The sequence below is a fragment of the Lycium barbarum genome, unplaced genomic scaffold (genome assembly GCF_019175385.1).
Source record: "Lycium barbarum isolate Lr01 unplaced genomic scaffold, ASM1917538v2 unchr_scaffold_30, whole genome shotgun sequence".
In the NCBI taxonomy this organism is placed as follows: Eukaryota; Viridiplantae; Streptophyta; class Magnoliopsida; order Solanales; family Solanaceae; genus Lycium; species Lycium barbarum.
This window is the reverse complement of record NW_026843484.1, coordinates 35,995-53,991: the sequence shown is the minus strand read 5'-3', so window position 1 is coordinate 53,991 and position 17,997 is coordinate 35,995.

Below are 17,997 nucleotides of genomic sequence, written 5' to 3'. Positions count from 1 at the left end.
TACATACAAAAGAATTCACATAATCATTAGATTCATTGTCATTCACTTGCCTTAGCTTCTCAAATAATTTCACTTATAATCTGCCGAAATTTCGGCAGCATTTCCCCTGTAAATACACCATCCCCGAGAATCTAACTCGGCCAATTTATCAACAACAATCCGAGAATTCCACTCGGCCACATTATTAACAATAATCTGACATCTTCCAAACTTAGCAAGGACAATAACCACATTGTTTTCTTCCAATTCATGAACTACACCAACAATCTACATATTAACAACTTTGTCAATCAATTCAAATTACATTCTAACGTTAGTAATTTCTTTTACATAATTCGACAACACTTTTCTTATGTTCAATTCAATCACAACAACCAATTTACAACCTTCCAAACTCAATAAAATCAACACATTTCTCCCTTCCAAATTCATGCATTATACCCATAACTACACATTGACAACATTATTCCTACAAGCATAAGATTTCATGCTAGTGTCACATTAGCTCCTTCAATAATCCCACAATGATCACAACTTCATTTCAAACCATCAAATCTTCATTTTACATCATGGAATCCACAACACAACAATCAAACTACTAAATAAAAATCAATTCATCACATCCACAACATGCTCTACATTCGGCCATGACCCCTATATCCATGTTCCATGAATTTTATCCATTTCTACCTTCTACAATACTCACAAATCATCCATAAAACATGTAAAAGAAGGTTGAACACATACCTTTTTCCCTTTATCTCTTCACTCGGCTAGGGGCATATATTGCACAAATGAGTGGTCTGATTGCTCCAATAACTCCTCCATGTTAACAAGGACCTTCCAATTGGTTGGCATACTAGAAGAAAATAATTTTTCTTGATCAACTCCATGGAGTCAATTTTCCCTAGCCATGGCTGAATGGCTCCTTGGCTTTCCTTGGAGTTTCTTTGAGTTTTAAAGATGAAAATATGTCTTGCTTTGGTCATCTCTCTCTCTCTCTATATATATATATATATAGCTCCTTCCAATACCATGTGAACACATGTCTCTTTCTTGAAGTTTCCTTAAATATTAAAATAAGATGACTAATTATTTTATTTTTGTCACCACTTTTCTATATATATTTATATATATACATATCACACGGCCACAATGGCCCCTTTCAAGAATTTTCTTGAACGTTTTGTGAAATTCCCGTTTTGCCCCTAGCCTTTCAGAATATTACCATGAACCCTTTTGTGAATTTCCCTTTTTACCCGTAGCCTTTCTCAATATTTTCATACTAATAATATTCATAAATAATATCCATAACAACTTGTGTATTAAGATAATTTTGGAAAATGGTCTTGCCCTTAGCTTGCCACGACTATCTCGAAATATCCGAACGTACAAAATACGGGCTATAACATTTACAGGGGAGATGCTGCCGAAATTTCAGTAGAATATAAATAAATTCATTTGAAAGACTAAGACAAGTATATGACGATGAGTCTAATGATTTTGTCGATTCTCTTGAATGTAGACTAGCAAGCTTGGACAATTAAGCGTAGCTATTAGGGCGTGGAACAGGTATGTAAGGCTTACCCTTTCTTTCTTTTGGCATGATCCTTGTGAAGCGAACAAGATGATATGTATATGATTCCAAAGAAACTCCCATTCTTAGAGCCACTAGGATTGCTAACGTTCTTGATTTCCATAAGCTGTTTCATATGGTTTTGATGCGTATCTATGATGTCCGAAGTTCTGTTTGATGTGTTTCCGAATGGCATTCGAGAGATAATTGGTATGACTAATGTCTTGATTTTCAAATGATAGCACGTTTGATTATTCCATTGAGTCTTTGATATACTTTGATACGTACATATGGTTCCAAAAGCTCTATTTGATTTTATCCATAACGATATTCGAAAGGTACCTAACATGATTGTTGCTTTGATTTTTCCAAAAATGGCTTCTGAAACGTTCGTAGAAGGTTCTGTACTAAAACGTCCATAACTTTTTCACACTAACTCGGATTGACTCGAAACGTGTTTATGATCCTCAAGTGTCGATTTGCGTACCTATCTATCGAGTCTTGATTTATATGCATATAGTTTCTCACTACTCTGCTCGTGCACGCCTCAATATGTCATTCACCGAGTCCCGGGCTGGGTGTGTTATCGTGCGCACTCTACTGCATCGTTCACCGAGTCCCTCATTAGAGGGCCGGGTACGGTACATGTTTATGATGACATGATGAGATGATGATGTGTTATGGCGGCCAGGAGGGCATATGATGATTTGATTCACTGAGTCCCTCACTAGAGGGCCGGGTACGGTATGTATATGATATATGATGTTCACATGCATGATTTTATCCACCGAGTCCCTTAATGGGCCGGGTACGGCATGATTTCATTCACCGAGTCCCTCACTAGAGGGCCAGATACGGTATATATGTAGATATATATATATGCATGCACGATGATATGATAGTATGATGACATGAATTTATCCACCGAGTCCCATAACGGGCCGGGTACGATATGTGATAACGATATGCATGATTTATGTTCTAAAGGCAAGAGCTTTGGTATTCTGGACATTGTACATCTTTCTGTACTCCTTATATCAGTTATGATCCTTTTACTGTGATTCTTGCCTTACATGCTCAGTACATATTCCGTACTGACCCCCTTTCTTCGGGGGGCTGCGTTTCATGCCACGCAGGTACACCCAGATGAGTAAAGGACATTGTTAGAAGATGCTTCAGCTGGATTGGTGAGCTCCACATCCTTTTGGAGTGTTGCCGAGTCAGAGTACATATGTTATGATTTCTGGATTGATGTTAGAGACTTTGCAGACAGAGTCGTGGGTACAGGATGCCAATTTTGTAAGCGGCTCCATCAGCCGATGTGTCTTATTGTATTATGTTACAGATCCATTATGATTACAGATTTTACTTGATCTGAGTATGATGAAAGAAAAGTTTCTGAAAGCTTTACTATGTATTTCATTTTTATTTGAGTTAGAAGTCCAAGCGAGCATGTGTGTAATAAGAGTCAGCGGGTTCGCTCGGCTCCGAATACGGGGTCGGGTGCCCATCACACCCTACTAAGATTAGGGTGTGACATTATCAGTTCAGTCGATATCTCAATATAACACTCTATTAAGACTTGCTAGCCTTTCCTAAATCATCTCTTAGTATCAAAAGCCCTTCCAAATTATCCTAGCATTTCTTTTTACCATATCGATATCGACCTCATAATTACTATTACTATCAATCCAACAGTTAACTTTATTTCTCGAAGTCAGACTTGCAACTTGGTCAAATCCTATCATTACTGTTGACACGACCTTTCAAGACATATTACGAACTTATATCTCATTCCCATTTTATTTCTAGGAAAATTTGGGCAGAGTTTCCTCTGTATTTCTTACTATCCCAAAACCTGTACACAGGAAATACCACACAGGAAATACCAACAATGTCTCACAGGGCCGACATATATATATATATATATATATATATATATATATATACACACACACACACATATATATCATATCATAGCCACACAGGGCTCCCAATATCAACAACAGTATGAAAATGATGAACTTACCTCATATATCTAACTCAAACTGTGCCAGTTATACTTTCCTGTTTACTTTCCCTTTCAATCTTTAACTGCAGGTTTCAATCATACCTGCAACATTCATACCATATCTGACATATACCCTGCTTACCGTTACTTATCTTTTTACTGATTCCTTCAGCTCCTTCTGTTCACACCTTATAACTGAACTTATCATCAATATATATACATTTAATCCATTTTCTTACTATACTTACAATAACTTACCTTGATGGTAACTGGTTCGACATTCTGTATATATAAATTTTTGTAACGTAACCTCAATGAAATATCTTGCCTCTGTAACTACCAGTATCATCATGTACCTCCTTTTGTCGACACCACTCTCCTGCTGAAATCAAAGGTTAATACATAAGGGATATCATTTCCTATCTCTTGGCTCTATCGCACGATCCTAAGATAGGAAAAAAAAGAGTAACCATCCTAAATGTCCTGTAGCCTCCTGTTTATAAATGTGGCGCACAATACACCATAAACAAGATTCTACTAGACACGACTTTGCAGACAACCCCTAGGACGAACTGCTCTGATACCACTTTGTCACACCCTAATTCTGATAGGGCATGATGGGCACCCAACTCTTACTTAGAGCTGAGCGAACCCTCTGGCATTCACATAACGAAACTGGACATATAAAAAAAATTCAAAATATAATAAATTACTTTCCGTCAAACCGTAGAAATTTGCGAATGATACTCAATTAATCAAAAACTGACTAAGTCAAGCTGACGTATCGGCCTACATGGTCGCTTTACTAAACGCATGACATCTTAACATACTAACCACATGACACTATCTGCAAAGTCTCTAAGAGTAACACCTGAATCATATGAGTCGGGACAAGGCCCCGACGTACCTATACACACATATGATAACCATAATGACTCGGCACTTCTCCAGGAAGAAAGTGGAGTTTGCCAATCCCAGCTGATAGCCAACCATCCTAGCTGAATACTTTTACCTGCAAAACAATCTGGGACTGTGTTGCATGAACACAGCGCCCCCAGGCAATGGGACGTCAGTACGAACAATGTACTGAGTATGTAAGGCAGCAGTAATCATAAAGAATGAGATATAAGCCATAATGAAAGTATGAGAAACCACCTGTAATATGAATAGCCCCGAAGGCATAGAATAACAATGTAAGTATCCCCAAAGGCAATGACTAGAAATGTAAATATATACCATACCCGACCCTTTAGTAAGGGACTCAGTAAAATATAAATATATACCGTACTCGGCCCTCTAGTGAGGGACTCGACGAAGTAATCATATATATATATACCGTACCCGACCCTCTGTTGAGGGGCTCGGTGAAATAATCATATCTATACCGTACACGGCCCTCTAGTGAGGGGCTCGATGAAATAATCATATACATACCGTACCCGGCCCTCTAGTGAGGGTCTCGGTGAAGTAATCATATATATATACCGTACCCGGCCCTCTATTGAAGGGCTCGGTGAAATAATCATATATATACCATGCCCGGCCCTCTAGTGAGGGGCTCGGTGAAATAATCATATATATACCGTACCCGGCCCTCTAGTGATGGACTCGGTGAACAATGCAATGAAATTGTGCACGAATACATACCCGGCCCGGGACTCGGTGAATGATATATTAACAGCATGCACGAGTAGAATTTCATGAGCAACCATATGCAAACTATATCATCATCTGGGACTCAATAGAATGATTAGAATGAACCGCCACTTGAGAATCAAAGACAACTATCATGTCAAGTACCACTGAGAACTAGAATTCATGGGAATTATGCACGTTCATCGTCTGCTCGTTTTATGTAAATCATGTAAAAAAGAAAGAAGGGATAGCTTTACATATATATAAAAACAAATGAATGCAAGTGAGACTCATAAGGTTATTTGTGAAACTCTTTTAATAACCTGGAAGCAGAATACCCTCGAATGTCCCCATGGATTATAATATCAAAATAGGACTTCAGGAATCATAGACACGTATGAGGACATAAAGAAATAGCTTATGGAAATCAAGAACATTAGCCATTCTAGTACTTAAGAATAGAAGCCTCTTTGGAGTTTATACGTCCGTCGCCCGTTTGTTCCATATAGACCATGCCAAAAGAAGAAAAGGGAATAGCCTTAACATACCTTGTCGCTTCTCAAGTTAACCATAACTTAGGTCTCGGGCTGCACCAATCTACAAACAATACCAAATATGCCAATAATCAAATTAAGATACTCTTTTAAACAAATCCTTAATTACTTAGGAATCTAACGATATTCGGGCAACATCTTCCCTAAAAACATAATAATCCTCGTGATTCCAACTTAGCCAAAATATCAGTCACAATACCAACAACAATATCAACAAATACATATCCAAATAGAATCAAATCCATTCTTAAATCATTTCCAAAACAGCCCAGTATACCTTCGTATACTAATGCTTGTATACACTTCGTTATTTTCGGATATACAAAATATAACGGAAACAAAAACAACAACTACTACAACTACAACCAATCCCCATGATATTCCAGCCCACAAAGTAACTCGTAACAATCACCAAATAGCCCACACGATAACAGTAACAATTTATCCGATTTCCCGCAATTAATTTCGTAGTTCTCATCTCACAATTTAGCTATGGCCTGAGTAATTTAAATATATTGAGGAGAGGATAATTCTTACCTTATATACGAAGAACAATTCTTCATCCACCTTACTTCGCTTTGAAAAAAGCCGGATTCAACAACACAATAAGACAGAACAACGAGAATTATACTTTGACCTCACGAATCTTTTTCGTGTTGCTGCATAGAGGGATTATTACGTTGCTGTCCAGGTTGCTAATTTTTTTAAAAGAATAAGTTGCTGCCATGGATGGACTCACATTGCTGCCTCTACAACTCACGTTGCTGCTCCAAAAATTAAATTTGTATCATAAATACTACTTTAGTAAATTCCATAAGAAGAAGTTGCTGCATATGGTAGGGTTCCGTATATGGTAAGTTGTTGAATATAGTAAGTTGATGTGCAATAAACATCACGTTGCTTGCTAAAATATGGAACCATATTGCTCTTAGGAATGATAAGATGTTGCTGAGTTGCTTAAGAAACTTTACTAACCTTTCAAAGTCCAATATTAATAGAACTTCCTTTTCCTTTCTTTATTTGAAATGTGGAACCCACCACTAGCCTTTATAAATTACCACATCATTCTTATGTTTGCCACCAGATCCATACATATATATGAGTCACTTGCTCCTTTTATTAACATTGTCACACGTGGAAAAAAAATGTCCCCTTACCACTTAATCTTTAGTTAACCCAACCCCTTTTTCTTTTCCACTACACTCCACCATTTAACTAATCACACACATAAATAATTCCTTGATCACGATTCACTTAGGTAATAAATTATTTTTAACACCCGTCATATACTCATCATCATAATCGTGTGGTAGAACTCTAGTCCATAGCCTCTTTATACCTACACCAATATTATTCCCAATCACCGTCGTCACACTTGTTAAGGCCTAAATTATTTTTGGACTTCATTCCTCATATACACCAAGTTCTTGATTTTCATCCTTGGATATGATCAAATTCTCCGGGCTCGGGTAAATTTGCTCATGTTGGACAGTCCAATTTCCTAGTCCAAAAATACGGGGTATTATAGCTTGGACCGTATTTCATTCAAATAAATGTTGAACCTTGACGAAACTTATTTTCTCAGATTCGAGTAACCTCTAACCTTCACGACACTTGGTTATCACTTGTTAAACATAACATAAACACTTATAACTTCAAAGATAATCCTGTCCTTTGAGCTTATATGACTAACTTACGACGCAATTTCACGTACGTAAATACGGAATGTAACATTTCCGGGGCTAGTTCTCGTTCAAAAATCATTTACCTTTTTCTACGGTCCTTTTAAGATGTTTTTTAGACTAGGTCCCAACTATTATCAATAAAACATGAGGACACAAGCTGGTTTTCAAGATTTCACATAGTTTTTAGATTATAATCAAAGATAAATACCTGTAAATCAAGTCAAGTGGTCCAGAACCAATCAACAAACTTGAAATGAACTTAATGCAAACAAAACAAGAGTATTGGTGTACAGGAATCATAGAACAAATGTCCAAGTAGTTCCAAAATGACAAGATGACACCCTAACCCTTAAAACCACAAATGAAACAGTAAACCAAAAATCAAACTAATACCTACTTCATTTTAAACTTCGTTTTTACATTAAACCTACCGATTAACACTTAAGAGCCCTCAGAGCACCTTAGAACTTCAATGAAACAGTAAACTAATCAGGGAAAAGAAAGAAACCAACATACTTCTCTTAAAAAATTAATTTTTTAGTCTTAAACATAATAAGAAATGCTTACGGAACTATTTTAAACTTCATTATACTTTCCTTATATCATAACAGCCTTAAAGCTTTAAAGAAACAGTAGCCAAACAGGGTTTCTATCAACATGAATAACCTTAAAATACGTATAAATACTAGGTTCTTCAAATAACAAACTTGAAATAGCTTTAACATCAAACATAGGTAAGATAATACATCAAATAAGTTGAAACTGGAAAAATGCACTAGAATAGGATAATACCTTTTTATGGGGCAACCAAAAGATTAAATAGGAGAAATTAGATTCCCTAGATCATTTAAAAGCAGCCTTTGTTTTTTGAATTTTTCTAATATATTGTAGTATATTTGTGGATAATATATGTATAGTATTGATATATTGTAGTAATTTCAGTAGTATATCTATAGTATACTTGATATCTTAACAGGATGTTAGTAATGAGAGTTTAGAACCCTTTTCAATTCTTAGAAAATTTCAGAAAAAAGCCTCCATACAATGACAATAAACTTGTTTATTTATAGCACAAAATGATGCTCGGGGTAGAAATGGAGAGATTTTAGGTCACTTAGCCGAATTTCCCCCCAATTCTCAAAAACCCTATCCTAAACAAATTCAAATTTAGCAAAGGAAAAAAATGAATTTCAGTATATTGTACCAATTCGTACCTTATTAAAAAAAAATCTCACAATAATCATATAAGACAACTAAAAATCTAACTGATTGTACCCAAAAAATACAAATAACATCAGAAAATACTAGGATAGTATGCCTCTGTCACGACCCCAGCTGGCGGATCATGCGGGCACAAACCATATTACTAAGTAGTAGGCGAACCCTTGCCAACCACCCAAATATTCATTCTTTTTATAATAAATAATTTCTTAAAAATCACAAGATTAAAGTAAAATCTCACACAACTCTGTCTTTAATATAATAAAACTGTAAAGAATTTCCCGGGATCTAATCTAGACAGGTACAAGAGCTCCTACTACCCAAGGAAAATAAAATGAATGACCCAGCCTCTGCCTGGAGTGAGATAAGCAAGCTGTAGGAGAATGTCTGGTCATCCACACAAAGAAACATCAACTTAAACATGCAACATACCTACACCCAAAAAGGATGTAGCAAGAGGAATATCAGTACACCACACGTACGGGTAAGCGTCAAAGGTCGACTAAGATTAGTTCGAGCAACACAATATAAAGTCAATAAGATAAACAGATCAGTCAAGACTCTCGGGATCCTCGAACTAGGTTATTCACTCTCACGAACTCACCTTTATACTCCAGACTATTTACTTCTTTTATCCCCATAGGAATACCGTCAATCTAACTGGTCATTGTAGTTCCCTTTCCACATTCCCTTAAGCTAATTAATTAAGTGTTACCTCCTTATTTGCATTAACCTCTAGTTCTTAACTTTTAGCCGTAGGGCCTTTCTATCCAATTCACTCACTAAGATATGACACACCCATGGAATAGTCTTACCACTTAGAAATCGTTCTTACACTTACCTTCATAATGATAACCACCTCCCACAACCTCAACTAATCATAAAAGATGCCCCATGCAATATAACAGAGTGACATTATACAAACAAAAAGATATAGCAGCATTAAATGCAACGCAATGCAGATGTGATGCCAGGGCCCAATCACGCTGTACATACGTGCTAACTGATGTCATTGCTAAGTAGTCATGACTTGCAGGGGACCTATGGTGTCTATGTACCACTTGTTCCAGATACTTATCATACACAAGCCATAAATCCTCCACTCCGAAAAGAACCTCGGACGCGGATCCACATCATATAGACCCTCACATTCCATCCAAACGGTTATATCACCAGATAACACAACTGCCTCATACTCAGACTTTCTTGCTCCATGTATTTACTTGTAAACACACACAATGTAATACAATGATGCAAATGAATCCAACATGGTCATAAATCCTTCCCTTGATGGGCGTAGTACTAATCACAATAAATCCATACCTAGGCCCACGACTTCTAATTTTATCCGAAATTGATTTTTTCCACTATTAATCCTTAAAATACCCTATAGGGCTTATTATTTATGATCATAGACCTAGATTGGGCATGGGTTCGCGAAGTATTAAATAACGACTGGATGAGTTGTTACACCAGATGCCAATTAAACCATCATTCGTCCCCGAACGGTCGTGGGGTGAGGTAATGGTCACACCCCTAGACCTTTCACCAAAGGAGGTAGGACTTCAGGGTGTCGTCGCGAGAACGAAATTCTTTTAACACAGATGGAAAAAAAAAGTGCGGGCCGCTATAGAGGTCGGATTACCGCTATAGCGGTACCGCTGCAGCTGTAGATCCACGCCGCAGTGGTAATCGGCCAGAAACAAAATATATAGGGTGAATTCAGTTCACCCCTTCCCACTTCCCATTCATCCCCTATAACTGAAAAACTCATTCTCTCCCACGAAATTTATCCCCCCATTCAACTACCTAGTCCCCTCATCTACCTTCTCACTCCCCTTATAACCACTCTACCCCTTTCCATTTACCAAAACACTACACACAATCTAAGAAAGGAGAAAAATTTCTCTACACCCAAGGTTCACTTTTTCTTGCCGAGCTTACAGATCTCTAGTTATTTCAAGGTATGTACTTTCTTTCATTGTCCTATAACTTGTATATGGTTTCCTATTTCGAAATTTCATGCTTGACTTGCTAGATTATAGAATTTTTTTTGGTTTATTTGAATATGGGTCTTGGTTTCTTGGGGTGGGAAGTTTCCTTGATCATGGAGGGTTATTTCGTCGTTCATATTGTTCTATCAACACTTTATACTGAAGATCTGCTTAGAAAGAGGTAGTTTTTGTGTTGGGGTGGGGTTGGTCATAGTGGTACAATTTTTGATGTTTCTGCTCTAAATATTTGTACCCATGGTAGTGGGAAAAGGGTGCTATATGTTGTAAAAATCATGCATGTGATCATACTACTTGATCCTTGACAAAAATGGTGAAACTATGGTGAAAATTTGAGATTCCTAAAAGTTGGGTTTGGGAGTTTTTTGGGCTGGGGAAGATGGGTCCGCTACAGCGGACCTTCTATCGGTACAGCGATTTTGCTGTGGTGATGGCTTGGTCGATGGCAACGGTCCCTGCTATGGGGAGGTGCCAGCTATAGCGGGACTCTGCTCGCTATAGCAAGCCCACTACAGTGACGAAGCAGCGTCATGGTGATGTCGGGTCAGCTGTAGCGGCCTATTTATCCTTATAGCGGCGATCATTCCACCGCCGCAGTGAGGCTTCTTGAAGAAGAAATGAAATTTCGGGATTTTTTTCTACTTTATGCACGGCCTAACACTGCTAAAACTTAGTGCCTCAAAATTCTAACATGGTTTCTCCCTTTTTCAGGCTAACTCTTTCTCACTCTACTATGGCGAATTCACAACAACCGCAAGAGCAACAACAACAGTAACACTAACAACAACAACAACAACAACAACAACAACAACAACAATAACAACAACCACCAGCACTCCCCGCATACTTTAATTTCACCTCCCATGCTTGTAAGAGGCGTTAAATGGAACAACAGACTAAGGGCCTGCTCCACGAGCGGGCCTTCATTATGGACCGGGTGGAGGAGCTGGCCCGGAGTTCTATCCGCTTCTACATCGCATGGGTTGGTACTCGCGAATGTTAACTGCAACTAGGTCTGGAAATTCTACGCTATGCTCCTTACTGTTGACTGGACTTCCCCAGAGCCGTAAATTACTATTAGAGGGGTCAATATAAAAGTGGGCGCTGAGGCCCCTCAATGAAGTTCATGGGCTGCCCAACCCTTCGCAGGCTGAGCTTTGGACTAAGGACCACAAGAGGAATGGGTCGTGGTTGGTGAGGACGCTGGTGAAACAGTCAAAGAAGAGGAAGGTTACCTAGGGTGTCACCCGTTCGGCCATTAAGAGTCGACACTTCACTACTAAGGCTCGGAGGTGGCTGAACCTCGTTGCCTGATGGGTTCGCCCTTTGAGCAATATTACTGACGTCACTTACACCCAGGCCCTTGTGGTGGCATGCATCCAGGATGGTGTCCCTGTGGATTTAGGGATGCAGGAGATCGAGGAGTGGCGGAGTTTTATGGCCGAGGCTGGCTCGAGTTTGATGTTTCCCTCCCTCCTTGATTACCCACTTTTGTCGTAATGCTAGGGGTACCGATGGAGCCTGGGGACCGCAATGTGGAGTGTGATGTCGCTTTTGACCCACTGAAGGTCAAGGGAGCACAGGACAAGGAAAAAAAAAAGAGGACTGGCTCGGATGACAGCGATGGCCCACAGGGCGGGAGTGGTCAGTCACAGACCCCAGGCACTCTGGAGCGTATGCAGGCAGATATGGCTGCAGTGCTGCTGGTACTGGATATTTTAATACTGAGCAGATGAAGAGCTACATGGAGACCCAGACCAAGATGGGAGAGGCTGTGGATGCCTTGCAGGGCGCCTACGGATTCTTGGCTCAGGCCCATGTGGATCTCCGAGTTGACCTGGACAAGCAGAAGAAGAAAAGGCGAGCTAGGGAGAAGTTGTTAGTGAGGATGTGGAAAGGCGACATAAGCCTTCTGATAGCCCTAGTCCCGAAGGCGAAACACCCTAATTAGGTGCCTATCAGGGATGCCCCTCAGTTCTCCTTCTTTCTCAGCGCATCCGGGCTTGCCCGGGAGGACTATAATGACTCGGCAAATGGTGGTGACGAGCCGACTAGCTGTGGAGTGGCTTAGAGACCCCCTCTCCCCCTCCTTTTTTATCAGCTTAGGTTATCACTTGCCCTGGCAGGGCTTCATGTTAAAAACAAATTCTTGTTTTTGGTTTTTTTGGGATATTTTGATAATCTTACTTTTGTTGTTTTTGGTATGAATGCCTCGGTTTAAGGGTTCTCGTAAGATAATTTCCCTAGTCAGGCAGATGCGTTTATGTAGATATTTGCTTTGGAATCGGTTTCTTTTTGATTTTTTGATGAATCATTCAGGTTGGAAAAACAGGGGAGGAAAGGAGAGGCTACTGGTCTCCTGGTACCGCTGCGGCAGTCACTTGATCGCTACGACGTTACCGCTATGGCGACGGGATTCTCGCTATAGCGGACACCTGCAGAAGTTTGGGTCCGCTATAGCGGCCTGATGCTCGCTATAGCGAGCCCACTGTAGCGGTTCACTTGTCGCTGCAACGGTGCTACAGTGCCAGTGGGCACAAATTTTTCCCACCAGTTCAGGTCGCGTAGGGGCTTACTTAATTTTTTAGCACGTAATAACATGGTTTTTACCTAACGAGTACGAATGTGTCATTAACTTGCCAACCTTCCTAAAATAATCACGTAATCTGTAAATCTTACACTATCACGGAAATTTTCGTTCGTGCACACGATTAATGTGTACCCACTCGTGGGAAGTCTTCTTTGAGTCAATATATAGAGAGATACCAATTGGAATCGACAAATACCAATTTGCCCATCAAGATACCTATTGGAATCAACCTGATACCAATTGGATCCAACTAGAAGATGACGTAATAGGGATAGAATGAATAAAGAGAAAATTCTGGATGTCCTATAGCCTCTTGCGGACGGGTACGGATGTCATTGTACCATTCCACAAGACTCTACAGGACATTTGCTCTTGTACTTTTGAGACCAGTAACCTAGGCTCTGATACCAACTACCAAGACACCAGCTGGAGGATCGTGCGGGCCCCTACCATATTACTAACTAGTAGGCGAACCCTTGCCAACCACCCAAATATTCCATTTTGTAATAAATAATTTCTTAAAAATCACAAGATTAAAGTAATGCTCACACAACTCTGTCTTTAATAAAATAAAACTGAAAAGAATTTCCTGGGATCTAGTCTAGACAGGTACAAGAGCTCCTACTACACAAGGAAAACAAAATAAAAGACCCAGCCTCTGCCTTGAGTAGGATATGCAAGGCTGTAGGAGAATGCCTGGTCATCTACACGAAGAAACTTCAACTTAAACCTGCAACATACCTCCACCCAAAACGGATGTAGCAGGAGGAGTATCAGTACACCACACGTACAGATAAGCATCAAAGGTCGACTAAGATTAGTTCAAGAAACACAATATAAAGTCAATAAGATAAACAGATCAGTCAAGACTCTCAGGATTCTCGAATTAGGTTATCCACTCTCACGAACACACCTTTCTACTCCAGACTATTTACTTCTTTTATCCCCATAGGAATACCGTCAATCTAACTAGTCATTGTAGTCTCCTTTCCACATTCCCTTAAGCTAACCAATTAAGTCTTACCTCTTTATTTGCGTTAACCTTAGTTCTTAACTTTTAGCCATAGGGCCTTTCTATCCAATTCACTCACTAAGATATGACACACCTATGGAATAGTCTTACCACTTAAAATCGTTCTTACACTTACTTTCATAATAATAACCAACTCCCACAACCTCAACTAATCATAAAAGATGCCCCATGCAATATAACAGACTGACATTACACAAACAAAAAGTCTATAGCAGTATGAAATGCAATGCACTGCAGATGCGATGCAAGGCCCAATCACGCTGTACATACATGCTAACTGATGTCATTTCTCAGTAATCATGACCTGCAGGGGACCCATGGTTTCCATTTACCACTTGTTCCAGATACTTATCGTACCCAAGTCATAAATCCTCAGCTCCGGAAAGAACCTCGGAGGCGGATCCACATCATATAGATTTCACACATTCCATCCAAACGACCATATGACCAGATAACACAACTGCCTCATACTCAGACTTGCTTGCTCCATGTATTTACTCATAAACACACGCAATGTAATGAAATGATGCAAATGAATCCAACATGGTCATAAATCCTTCCCTTGATGGGCGTAGTACTAATCACATTTTCCTTCAGTCCTCTTAACATAAACCTCTTGCTAATAAGAATGACAATCATGCGAATATTTCAATAAATCTGGAAATAAGGACGGAAATCAAATACTCTTAGGGATGCATAATCTAAACAACGAACTACCCCCTTCTAGCCATGAGACATAACCTATTCCCTATTCTCTAACACATCCCCTCAATGATGATAGCACTCACCACGCAACAAATATGCATTGTTACCCTAGCTAGTATTTACACCTAGTTTTAGTTACGTTTTAGAATATGTCCATCCAAACTCCATGTCCGAAGACCTAATCATGCAATCTCCCGTCAACACTAAAAGTATATATGATTCACTAATCAAAATCTAAATCAAGTAAAACATAACCTACCTAGTTGAAGAACAGGCAATTGAATTCCCATGAATTGCTCGCCTTCCTAACCTTCATCCGAATCCATGAGAGATGATAGTCACGGAGAACGGTCTGGAGGAAATAGAAAGAGCCTCTCTTCTTGGTGTGAAGGGTTTTTCCTTCTTGTGGAAACCAAATAGTAGCCTTGGGGAGTGTTTTATTAAACAGGAGGGTGAAAATAAACTAACTGACCAAAACGCGGCCACTGTCCCGCTTCGACCGCTGCGGCAGTCATTTTTCCGCTATAGCGGGACCGCTGACGGCTATAGCTGTCCATTTCCTTCCCTGGGCCCACGACTTCTAATTATATTTGAAATTGATTTTTCCCTCTATTAATCCTTAAAACACCCTATAGGGCTTATTATTTATGATCATAGACCTAGATTAGGCATGGGTTCGCGAAGTATTAACTAATGACCGGACGGGTCGTTACAGCCTTATCATCAAATAACAAATTTATCACAGTCCAATAGTACAAAATCGTACAAACAAGATAAAATCCCCAAAACATGGTACTCAAATTAAAATAATTCTTTGGGAAATTACCCTAAGTCCCTCATTTAATGTACATAGCGCACAAGTTGGCTAAGGGCTCGAGGCCCCGCCCATGGCAACTATGCACATGAGAAACTCGAGCAACATCTCCAAAATAATTGAAATTTGAGACCAAATACTGAAATTTATATGAAATTAAAACCTGAAAATCGTGAGAACTCGTGACAGGGGACAAAGCCCCTCAAATATCCGGTGAAGAACAGCCGTGGATTGGCCATCGACGGCGGAACCCTAGAACAAAAAATAAATCTCCTGAGAAAGAGGAGAGGAGGGGTCGGGGTGGTCAAATGAGAATGAGGTGGGTGGAAGTTTATTTTTTAATAAAATTCCATTTTTTTTAATTTTGTTTTATAAATCCCCACTCTTTAGGTTTTTAAAAAGTTTAAGATGACCCCTCCCTTTGATGAAAACCCTTTTCTAAACAATGTACTCATTTTAAAAAATAAAATACATATTCTTTAAAAATGTTTTCGTCTAACACTTCCTCGTAAAATAACTTTTGACGAAAACAAGATTTATAACACATAGTTTTAAAATACAAGCTTTAAAACAAGCCCAATATTGACATAGTTTCCTAGCAATATTTAAAAATGCGAAAATGCAGTCAAAATGAGCTATAATTCATACGTCGTCTTTAATTAAAAAAATTCCCAAGTTAGATGGAGCGAGATACATATAATCTTTTCAAATCATATTTGTGGAAGTAAATAACTCGCAATTTTTCGGTAATTGTCAATGTTTTATGAAATAATAATTAAATGTCAATTTTTGCAATTTTCTCGGGATTTTTGAAATTTTAATTTTTAAGGGTGTATCCTTACTCCGTTTTGGACTTGGGAATTTTGAAAATTAAAATACCCATCTTATGAGGCGAAAATTAGGTGTCAACAACTACCCCTTTGGAGTTCGAGGATGGCAAGGCCATCCTTGATCTACGAATTTTGACAAATCTAATTTTTACCGAATAACGGAAGTTACAGCGCCCCACGGTGGGCGCAATATTTTAAGAAAATCTTTTTCAAGAGAAAAAAAAAGGATGTTACAACTATATTTGCGCAAAATTTTGAAAGCATGGTCGGACCTCGATTTCTGGGCTTCCTACATATCTCAGTTCACATGAGAATTCAGGCCGTTTGTAGTTCTAACTCTAGGAGGACCATAAAGTAAGGAATTTTCGTTAAACTATCTCGAGATGCCCCAAGATAATTATAAGAATATGGCTGATCCTCGAATCTTGAGTAGCCTACATATCCCTGGCTTTGGGAATTAGGAAAATTGTAGTCCGACTCGATAGCTCGAAAAAGAATATCCCTTTAAGTGGGAATCCCTTCTGCAATTTTCGGTTGAAAATCCGAACAGGAGGCGGTTTTTGAAAAGGATTTATTAGTGTTGGTGCTTGAAGTGATTTTCCAATCCCTTGTGTAGAAAGCTTGAATCTCGTACACGATTACTAACCAGTTGCCCAAGAAAAAGTTCCACGTATGCTCCACATGTTCTGAATCCAGCTTTTTGCTTCCGTCGTTGGTAGCTTCTAGCTCGTCTCCAAATGCTGAGTCATGCATGCTAGTTAATTGAAAATGATCTTAATGTAGCCATACCTGAGCAGCATTTTACCATTTTGTTGACGTTGACTTGTCATCCTCTGATATTATGTCCGTCTTTTCGCAAATGCTTGTCCGTTTTATTTTTTCTTCCCCTGTAAGTGTGTGCTTTCGTGTATTTTTGAAAAATAAATTTTTTACTACTTCGGAAATGATCATGACACTTTTGTCATCTTTTTTCTCGTCATTTTCAGATGTTTTCATTGTTCAATGATAACTTCCGTTGGGATCTGGGTCGGGCTATACAACATTTTTTGCTAAACCTACACACCCCAGTCCAGTTTTTATTTTCGTAAGCAGGATGCTATTAATAAAAACCATGTTTCTAAGTGCGGCGTCATTTTTGTTTCTTATGACATCCGCTACCCCTGAAAATTTGGGATCACATCATTTTCACATATTGCGGTGATAGTCGCAAATCTAGTGTCAACTGCATTTTTATCCTCATACGACGTCTGCGGTATACCAGTTCGGGACTACATCACTTATAGCCAAAAATACCCAAATGAAGACTGCACATCAGAGTGTAGTATCATATT